At 43.3% G+C, this 10,339-nt stretch overlaps 1 long non-coding RNA gene across 1 annotated transcript; it reads right to left on the bottom strand.

The window, feature by feature from the left end:
• Positions 1-2,477: 2,477 nt before the first annotated feature.
• LOC127491769 (uncharacterized) lies at positions 2,478-9,692 on the bottom strand. Its single transcript, XR_007920675.2, has 3 exons — positions 7,994-9,692; positions 6,447-6,510; positions 2,478-3,960 (listed from the first exon to the last, which is right to left on the bottom strand). It is a non-coding gene; the product is annotated as an uncharacterized lncRNA (long non-coding RNA).
• Positions 9,693-10,339: the final 647 nt, after the last annotated feature.

Genomic DNA, 10,339 nt, shown 5'->3' with positions numbered 1-10,339 from the left:
ATCTGAGAACCTGGGTTAGAGTCCCTGCCTCACTCCTAATTCCAGCTCTCTGCTAATGCACATCTTGGGAGATAGCAGGTAATGGCTCAAGTAGATGAATCTCTGCCACTGATGTGGGAGATGTGGGCTTCAGTTCCAGCTGCTGGCTTTAGCCTAGTCCAGCCTTGTCTCTGCAGGCGTTTGGCATGTGAGCCTGCAGGTGGGGTATCTCTCTGTCTCCCTTTCTCTCTCTATGCCTGTCTCTCCCTCTCCCTCCATCACTCCTCCTCCCTCTATTTTCCTCTGCCTTTAAAGTAAAATAAAAATTTTAATGTCTTTTTTTTATTTTTATTTTTTTTTTATTTTTGACAGGCAGAGTTAGGCAGAGAGAGAGAGAGAGAGAGAGAGAGAGAGAGAGAGAGAAAGGTTCTCCTTTTTTCCATTGGTTCACCCTCCAAGTGGCTGCTACGGCCGGCGGGCTGTGCTGATCTGAAGCCAGGAGCCAGGTGCTTCCTCCTGGTCTCCCATGTGGGTGCAGGGCCTAAGCACTAGGGCCATCCTCCACTATTATTATTACTAATAAATGTATCTATAATTTAAGAAGTGTTTCCTGTATACCTGGTACTGTTCAGGTCAAATAAGGGTCCTGTCCACAAATTCCAGGTATTGTAGAGATATAGATAATTAAAGCTTTTGTTCTTTAACAAAAGATAATCATAGATTATGATAAATGCTATAAATAAAATACACAGTTACATTGTGTATACACAACACATTCAGATGGGATGGTCAGAGTAGACACGGGCAGGATTAACTTGAGACCCCAGAACGAGATGGGGCTATTCATGGAAGAACTGGGCAGAAAGCATCATGGACATGGGTGCAGCTAACACAAACCCTGCAGGCAGAACAGGTTTGCATGCTCCAGGAAGAAAAAGGAGGTGTGTAGGGCTGGAGGGAAGCCAGGAAGAGAAGCAAGGCCAGGAAAGACAAGGGTCAGTTCATGAGAATCTTTGTAGAATTTTCTTCTAGAGCCAATGAAAAGTCTGTGAAGAACTTTAAGTGTGACATGATCTAATTTACATTTCTCTAACATCCACTCTGGTTGCTGAGAAATTACAGAGAGTAAAAGTCAAGGGGCTATTCAGAATTCAGGCAAGGGATCATGATGCTTTGAAATAGAGGGACAGCAGTGGCAGCAAAGTGTAATAGTGCTCACAGCTTTATAGAAAAGGAAACGGAGGTTCAGAGAGGTTAGGGCAATTTATAGTATTGCACAGCCAGCTACTTGTAGAGCCAAAATTTAAACTCATCTGTCTGGTGCTGAAGTAGGTTTTCTTTTTTCTGCATTTCTTTAAGTCTCACTTGTGAAATAATGATTTGGATGCAATTACTTACAAGACGGTTTCTAGTTCTAAAACATCAAAACCTTCCAATGAATTCATCAAAAATGCAGCAAATTCTCTCTGCTTGGATATGTGTTTGATGTTCCCTGCATGCAGTCCTATTATTTGTAATGTTCAGTTTGCTTTTTGTCTTACCTGATGAAGAAACATACACCATGTAAAAAAATACACTCATGTGGTCTTCAGTCTTCAGGAAACTTCAAGAGAGAGGGAGAGAGAAAGAGAGAAAGAGAGACTGACCGACCATGTCTAGGTAATGCATTGGCAAGGAGTGACGTCTTTGAATAAATAAATAGGCAAATAAAGAATAGTGGCGGGGGGGGGGGGGGCAGGCAGAGGAGCACCTGAGGGTTATCACATCATCACTGGCAATAGATAGCAATACAGATTTAAAAAAATATCATAGACTATCACCTAGGTAATGGGAGTCCTTTAAAACCAGGCCATGACTTTTTATTTTTAATACTCCTTCATTATTTGCATCTTTGTGTATATAATAAATATTCCCTTTGTAATATATCTTAAAAGAGAAAAAAAACAGACCATTTATAATAAAAGGTATCAGACGGTGAGGGTTTCATAAATGTAGCACTACACTCTAGAAATTTTGGAAAGGTATGGTTTTACATATTTTGTGGTAGAGTAGAGGAAATACAACAGTGAGAAGTCCCTTAATATGGTGGGTACTAGCTCAGATTCTGAAGCCAGACTGTCTCCCTTCAAATCCTGGCTCTACTACTTAACTGCTGTAGGACCTTGGACAAATCATTTAATTTCCAGTAGGCTTGCAGTCCTCATCCAATTTGGGGTTAATAATCATTAATAATATTTTGATCCATAGAGAAACCCTGAGAATTAAATGTTAATTTATGTGAATATAAATATAATCTATGTTCAGTCCATTTCTATGGTTTCAGAAAATAAGACATTCCAGCACTACTGGTTTTAGCTTTCTTTTCTTTTGAGAATTTTCTACTACTTGTGAGGTACTCTGGGAACTTGCATAAAAGGTACAGTGTAAATAGGAGGAAAATGATTTCAAATTAGTCAGTGCTTAGAGGCAGAAAGTACTTTATTAATAAATAAAGTTAATCATGTAAGAAATGGTAGCATTCTTGAAAATAAAATAAAAGTAAAATAAAAATTTTACTTTGCCATAGAATTAGACTATTAAATGTTAAATGTGCCTTTTACCAGAGTTCAATTACATTTTCATTTCTGTATTTTAGTGTTCTATAGCTTTGGCAAATTATATCAGCAGGATCACTAATTAAAATGTGCATGATTAGTGCTTGCAAATGTAGGAAGAGAAAAAGCATATCCTATGGCATTTCCTCCTGATAAAGTTCTTGCACACAGGCCAGAGTTCTTTGATGTTCACTTCCTCTTTGCTGTGAGCAAGAGTACAGGAAAGAGGGTCACTGGCAGAATGACTTACTCTCTAGTAAAGAACTGAGTCTGGCCTGCCATTGAGTTGCCTGAAATCCCTTCCGTCAATCATAGCCCTAGTAAAGATGAGCAATTATTGGGCTTTATCAAGGCAACTTCTTGGAGCTGTGCTGCTGTAAGATCCTCTGGAGCCTTCTGGAGCCTTCTTCTGTGAAGTTAGGCCTTGGTACATGGTCCAAGGAAAGTGTAGCATGATCTTTTCTTAAGCTCTAAGTGTAAAGAAAGCTTGGAGGTTAAAGAGAACCATGGCTGTGAGTATCAAGTACTGAACAATCTTTAAGAATGCGTGACTAGTTTAGCCTAATGATTAGGATGCTCAGGTCTTCCATCAGACTGCCTGGGTTCTATTCCTGGTGCTGACTCCTGAATCCGTCTTTCCGCCAATGCAGACCCTTGGAGGCAGAAGTCATGGCTTGGAGGCAACAGTCATGGCTTGGAAGCAACAGTCATGGCTCAAATACTTGTGTTTCTGAATCCTATGTGGTAGACTGGATTATGTTCTTGGCTTCTGCCTCTGGCACCAGCCCTATCACACCATCACAGCTGTTGGAGGTGTTTGGAAAGTGACCATTAGATGGAAGTGTGTACTCTCTCTCTCTCTCTCTCTGTGTCTGTCTGCCACTCAACTAAAATAAGAAATATTTTTAAAAAATTTAAAAAGAAGAATGAATGACTGAACGGGATATTCAACTTTTACTTAGATGACATTAAATGAATTTCATCACGCAGGATTATATACCTGTGTATCATCTAGAGAAACCCATCTCCTTTCTGAGGCTGGTTTCCTGGCTGAGTGAAGGGTTTTAGCGGACATTATTGTCACTGTATTTCGCAGAGTTCAAAGACGGCTAAAATGTTTGATGTTGCAGGGCCATGAAGCTGAATGTCAGGAAGTATTATCCACTCTGATGCATCAAGGCTCAAATGATCAGCTAATGGGAAAGTGCTTTCCAGGAGAGAAAAGAACCTCCAGCAACAGGGTGAAAAGGATGGGTCAGGACTCTCTCTGCCTGCTTCTACAACGCCCTTCCAACAGTCTCTTCATTGCCACTTCTTTGTTTTGGGTTTGTTTTGCTCTCCGAGTTCTAGTCCTTATCTTCTTAGTGTAAAATGTCGGTGTCCTCATCTAGAAAAAGAGAGCATAATTACCCACCACCTTATAGTGTTTCTGTGACAAATAAGATGATGCATTTGAAGACATTAGTAGTGTGGCTCTTTTTACTATGATGCTGTGAGATCCTCACACAGCAATCAAGCCAGACTTCTCTCCCTGTGTTTTGCTCGGTTCCAACCATAGGCTCTGCCTTCCCTGCATCCCATCAAAGCAGCCACAATTGTCTAAGAGATTGTGCTCCAATATCCCATTAATTATCATTGACAGGAGGCCATTGTTTTGGGCTGAGTCCCTGCCCCAGGCCCCAGTAGACCAGTCCAAACTGAGCTCAAAACCAGGCAATTTTCCTGGGGGCTGGCACTGTTGGCATAGTAGGCTAAGCTTCCGCCTGCACCACTGGCATACCATATGGACACAGGTTCATGTCCTGGATGCTCCTCTTCTGATCAAGCTCTCCACTTATGGCCTGGGAAAGCTTGGGCCCCTGCACCTGCATGGGAGACCTGGAAGAAGCTCCTCATTGCTGGTCTCAGATCGGCCCAGTTCTGGCCACTGCGGTCATCTGGGGAGTGAATCAGCAGATGGAAGACCTCTCTCTCTTTGTGTCTCCCTCTATCTGTAACTCTACCACTCAAGTAAAATAAAAGGAAGAAACAGGCCATTTTTCCACAGAAAAAGAGTTTCACAGCAAGGAAAGGGGGCCCAGTGTACCTGAATCAGGGTGAGGAGCAAGTCCCCTCTGCTGCTTTAACCTTCATAAGGGAAGTACAAGGAACTTTGAAACAACCAATCTGCTCTCTCTTTTTTAAGATTTTAATTAATTTATTTATTTGAGAGGTAGAGTTACAGAAAGTGAGAGGGAGAGACAGAGAGAAAGGTCTTCCTTCCATTGGTTCACTCCCCAAATGTCCGCAATGGCCAGAGCTGTGCTGATCTGAAGCCAGGAGCCAGGAGCTTCCTCTGGGTCTCTCGTGCAGGTGCAGGAGCCCTAAGACTTGGGCCATCTTCCCATTGCTTTCCCAGGCCATAGCAGAGAGATAGACTGGAAGAGGAGCAGCCGGGACTAGAAACAGCACCCATATGGGATGTCGGCGCTGTAGATGGAGGATTAACCTACTGCGCCATGGCACCAGCCCCCCAATCTGCTTTCTATTCTCTGATCCTGCTTTCATCAGCCCTTTCTTTTCTATAAAACAAAATTCTCGCCTCACTCCTCAGGACACTTTCTGTTTTATAGAATGAGGTGTTGTCTGATTCTAGAAACGCAAGTGAAAACCAACTAAGATCTTGAAATGTGTTGCGAATTTTGTCTTTGAACAAACCCTGTAAAAAGAGAAAAAACATCACAATATATATATAATGTACATGATGCCACCTGAATTGTCTCCTAGGAGACCCTCGGAAATCAAGAAATAGGTTTGTGCTTTTTTTTCTGGTATGACTGGTGAATCTAATAGAAATGGGGCAAACATAAAGCTAGCCCCTGTTCTAACACTGTCCTCTGCTTGGAATTTCTCTTCCCCTCCCAGGTCTTCATATGACTGAATCCTTCACATTCAGTCTCTGCTTGCATGTCACCTCTACAGAGAGATCTTCTCCACCCTAACTAAAGGGTCCATCTGACCTCATCACTGTTTGTGATATGTCCCTGAATTATGTGCTTTGGAGAGAGCAGGTGTCACTAGCTGGGATCATCTCATTTAGCTCCATGTGTATTTATTGCCCATGTCTCACAATGACAATATAAACCTCATGAGGACAGAGTCTTTGTCTATCATGTATGTCATATTCTTAATGCCTAGAACATAGTGCCAAGCACAAAGTGGGTGCCCCATTTATCTTCGTTGAATAAATGGATCATTAGCCTGTATCTTGTGGGGCAATGCCTTGAGGAGGCCTGAAGCAACTCTTGCATGTACAATGACAGTAAAGCTTCCCTGCCTCCAACTCCCCTTTAAAAGGACCCCAGGTCATCTTCCCCTCCTGGCGACAGTGCACGTGCAGTAATTCATCTCGTCAGATAGGTGCCTCATCACTACTTAACAAGATCTAATATTTATGATGTGAAAATGGACTGTGCGGTTATGCACTGGGGATGTCCCTGGCCTCCAAATGACCTCCCAGGGAACTGTGTAAAGGTGCTAAGTGGTTCTGAGTGAGGTGGAAATGTCCCTTGGCCAGCAATGCTCCAACCTCGAGATGAGGGAGGAAAGAGAAAAACCAAGAAAACGTCCATGACTAAGTTGTCCATGGGCTTCTTGCACAGGCCCTTGGAAAGTGCATGAATGGGAATTAACTGTGACAACCTACGGAATGTGAAGGGAATGATACCAAATTTGGGGTCAAATTTAGCAAAGGGCTTCACTGTGAGGTTTACTTTTACAGTGTTGCTATATAGTGAGTGAGATATTTTATATGAATCCTGAGTTTTCCAGCAATTTGAGACTTAGTGGAATTAAATATACTCTGGTCACTGTTTTTTCTTTGTTAATGCTCACCTCAGTGTAGCAAAATACCAGCAGCTTAACTCTGGAAGGTAAAGTCATGCCGACGCCTTTGTACCTGAATGAGAGCAGAGATGAAAGGGTCTCTCTGAAAAGGATGGAGCATTTAGAGCTGGATAAGGTAAGACTCTTCTGACAGTGTGTTTTGGTGAAGAACTACAAGATTAGTAGAACCTCAGAATGCGTCACAATCGTGAAGAAGTCAGGGTGAGTTCTTTCAAGTAGGATGTGATGTTTATTCGATACATTTTTCTTGAGCACCTATTGTAAACCAGTTAGGGTTCTCAATGTTGGGAACACCAGGATACATGTAACAGATACAGTTCCAGTCACCCTAGAGCTGACAGCTAGGCTCAGGAGACAGACAAGTGAACACAGCCTGAGACTTGTATCACTAAGGAGTGTGGAAACACAGCCAGGAGAGCTGCTAACCAAAGTCATGAGGGGTGATTTTGCAGAAGAGGTGTTGAAAAAGCGATCATCTGGCCAGCACCCTGGCTCACTTGGCTAATCCTCCGCCTGCGGCGCTGGCACTCGGGGTTCCAGTCCCGATTAGGACACCGGGCGCTAGTCCCGGTTGCTCCTCTTCCAGTCCAGCTCTCTGCTGCGGCCCGGGAGTGCAGTGGAGGATGGCCCAAGTGCTTGGGTCCCTGCACCCGCATGGGAGACAGGGAGGAAGTACCCAGCTCCTGGCTTCAGATCGACGCAGCGCCGGCCATAGCGGCCATTAGGGGAGTGAACCAATGGAAGGAAGACCTTTCTCTTTGTCTCTCTCTCACTGTATATAACTATCTCTCTATCTCTCTCTCTCACTAACTCTGCCTGGCAAAAAAAAAAAAAAAAAAGAAAAAAGAAAAAAGAAAAAAGAAAAAAAAAGAAAGAAAGAAATGAAAAATCAATCATCTGTCATCTGGTGAAGGCAGCAAACTTGTGAACCTATTTTTCTGGTCAAATGAACCAGGCAATATAAGAACATTAAATTATTTGTGGGGTGTGTGCCAACATTGCTCCTGCCTGATCCTCGCACATTCTGTCCCCTTTTTTCTTTGAGTCCCATTGCACCACTCACTGTTACTCACATGTTGCTCTCGATGGAGATGTCACTTTCTAGGAGAAGGCCCTCTCTGACACCCACATGACAAAACACTGTGCTCCGTGGTTCTGTGACGCCCGCTGGCCTGTCCATCAGACTAACAGAGCCTCACTACGTGACTGGCTGTGTTCTGAGTGCTTCACTTTTATTAGCTCATTCATCCTCTCCACCAGTTTATATGTGTTATCCCCACTTCCCATCTAGGAAACAGCAGTCCAAAGAGGTTGAGTGATTCTCTCTAGGGAGTAAAACAGCTACCACACAAACCCAGGCATGTGGTTCCAAGAATGCTTTCTAATAAACAGTACTGAACTTCCTGTCAAGGTAGGCAAACCTAGCTGTATTGTGATTCCTTGAGAGTAGAGATCATGACTTGCTCACAGTTATGCCAGAAATGCCTAGCCCCGAACATAGTGCATAGCAGGTGTTTATGATGCTTATTGAGTACCTTTTTAAAGTGTATTGAGATGCCACATGTTCTCCATGGGAACTGCTACCTCTGCCATTGTTTTCATGGGTACTATGGGCCCTTTTCCTTCCAGGTAATGAATCTGTAATCAAACATAGATTTATGGAACTTGGAACCTAATAAAAGGCATTGGGACCCCTGGAATAGAACACCTAAAGAAATAGATTTTTGCTGTAGGTGGCTCTTTGTGAGATCCTCCAAAGTATAAAAGCTCCAGGATGTTTCCTTTCATTGAATTTCTTCTGTCAGATAGTTCTATAACTCAATACACTATCTATTCCCTTACCCTGGAGTGGGATTTTGTTTTTATCTCTTATTTGGGCTTGTGGTGTAATGCGGAGTGTAGAAGTAAATCTGATCCAACACTTAGGCGGCGGTATTAGCTACTGTCTGCCCCAAAGCTGCAAGCAGTGATGGTTCAGTGCTTCGTGGCGCTCCGGCCGCAGCGGTCCCTCTCCTGCACGCCCTGCATTGTTTCGCTTAGCTGCCCTCTGCTTCCTGCTTCATCTGCTAACTCCTGGCCTCACCAGCAGTTCCGATGATACATCCGCATCTGGATCTAGGCAAGATCAGTGTCTCCAGGGGAACCTTGCTGGAATCAGTCTGGGTAGATGTCTCTCGATTTTAAAAAAATTTTCTGATATGTCAGAGGTGATTGCATATCAAAGGCATTCAGAAAATCGTGTTTAGCACATGTGGCAGAGGTAGTGGTAGCAATAGTAAATTAACCCTTTAATGTAACATAAAATATTTTTGTCTGAGGCTTGAGAGAGATTTTGTTCTCTCTCTCTCTTTTTTTAAGAAATCAGAGAAGACTTACTGACTGTGTAAAAATTCAAAAGAATCAATGTAAGAAATGGAAAAAAGCACTTTTCCTCAAGTGAAAATAAAATCAACAGGCACTTATTGATCTGTGGAGACTAAATGGTATGCTGCAGTTTGAATGTCCTCTCCAAAACTCACATTGAAATTTAATTGCCACTGTGATCATGTTGAGAGTTGGGACCTTTCGGAAGTGATCAGCTCTTGTGGGTTCCACCCTCATGCATGGATTAATGCAGTTATCGTGGGAGTGGGTTAGTTGTTACAAGGGTGGGTTGTTCTAAGAGTGAGTTGGCCTCCTCAGTTCTCTCTTGCTCCCACCCTCTTTCTCTCTTATGTGCTCACTCACCATGCAATGCCATCTACCACATTATAGTGCAGTAGGAGCATCATGGGTGAGGCTCAGACGAAGCCCTGACCAAACATGTTCTTTGCCCTGAGTCTACTCCTTTAAGCTGAGTGACCTACCAGTACCATTTGGCTGGCATCAAATAAAAACAAGTCCTAGATGTCCTATTCGCAGCTTGCTGCACTCTTCCATCCTTCTCAGGCCCCCATGAAGACCCTGAATTCCTGATCTGCTGTCAGCTTTCAGATCTCGTGCCTGGCATCATAACTCTCCCAGTTTCTCTTAGGCCAGTTTCACATCAGCTTCCATTTGAATCTACTTCCAGGTGACCACACTGCTTGACACCAAGCTTGGCTTCTGGAAGCTCGCCTGGTCCACTGACCACCCCTGCCCCAGGGCATCAGGCTTGTGGATCCCACTCCCAACACACTTTAGAAGTTCAAGTGTTTGTTCAATGTATTTAACAAACAGTAAGAACACAACGGAAATAAAGTTATGGTTGTGAATTCAGGAGAGCAAGAGAAGAGAAGGTAAGGAAGAAATTGGGGAAAACTTCTGTCCCTGAAATGGTCAATACTGAGGACTCTTAACGGAAAGGGTTGGGACTGATGCCATGCCGAACACTTACTACAGAGCATTGCTCTTCAGTCAAAGGAATACTTGAGGTTCTCCAAAAAGAAATGATTGTAGGAGGAAATAGAACAAATTCCCTTAGGCAGTATCTTTGGCTGGGGAGAGGGAGCCGAGGTGGTGTAAATAATGGACGGTTTCCTAGCTTTCTAGTGGAAATAAGAAATAGTGCCCAGTAACTATGGTGATTCCAAGCCTCAAAACACCTTCATAAAGATGTTCACGTGGAATGGGTTTGTTTTTTTTTTCTCCACACAAATAACAAACTGCCAAGTCCATCTGGCTCCAACCCTCACTAAGCGCAGTTCTAACACAAATTTTCTGCCCTTAAACAGAGCTTCCCTGTGTGTTCTGTGGCATTCTTCTACGGCTGCCTCAGGACTGCTTCATCCCGGCCCTCATCGCAGGCATTCTTCAGTGGTTTCAGCTCTTTTCAACAAGGCAATTATGGTCACAGGCCTATTTATTTTACAACTAAATATGTTCATATATGTGGCTTGTAAAGCTTCTTTGACCGAATGACA

This window comes from Oryctolagus cuniculus, chromosome 1 (assembly GCF_964237555.1).
Source record: "Oryctolagus cuniculus chromosome 1, mOryCun1.1, whole genome shotgun sequence".
Lineage (NCBI taxonomy): Eukaryota > Metazoa > Chordata > Mammalia > Lagomorpha > Leporidae > Oryctolagus > Oryctolagus cuniculus.
Note: the sequence above shows the minus strand (reverse complement) of the source record. Positions and strands in the feature narration are given on the sequence as shown.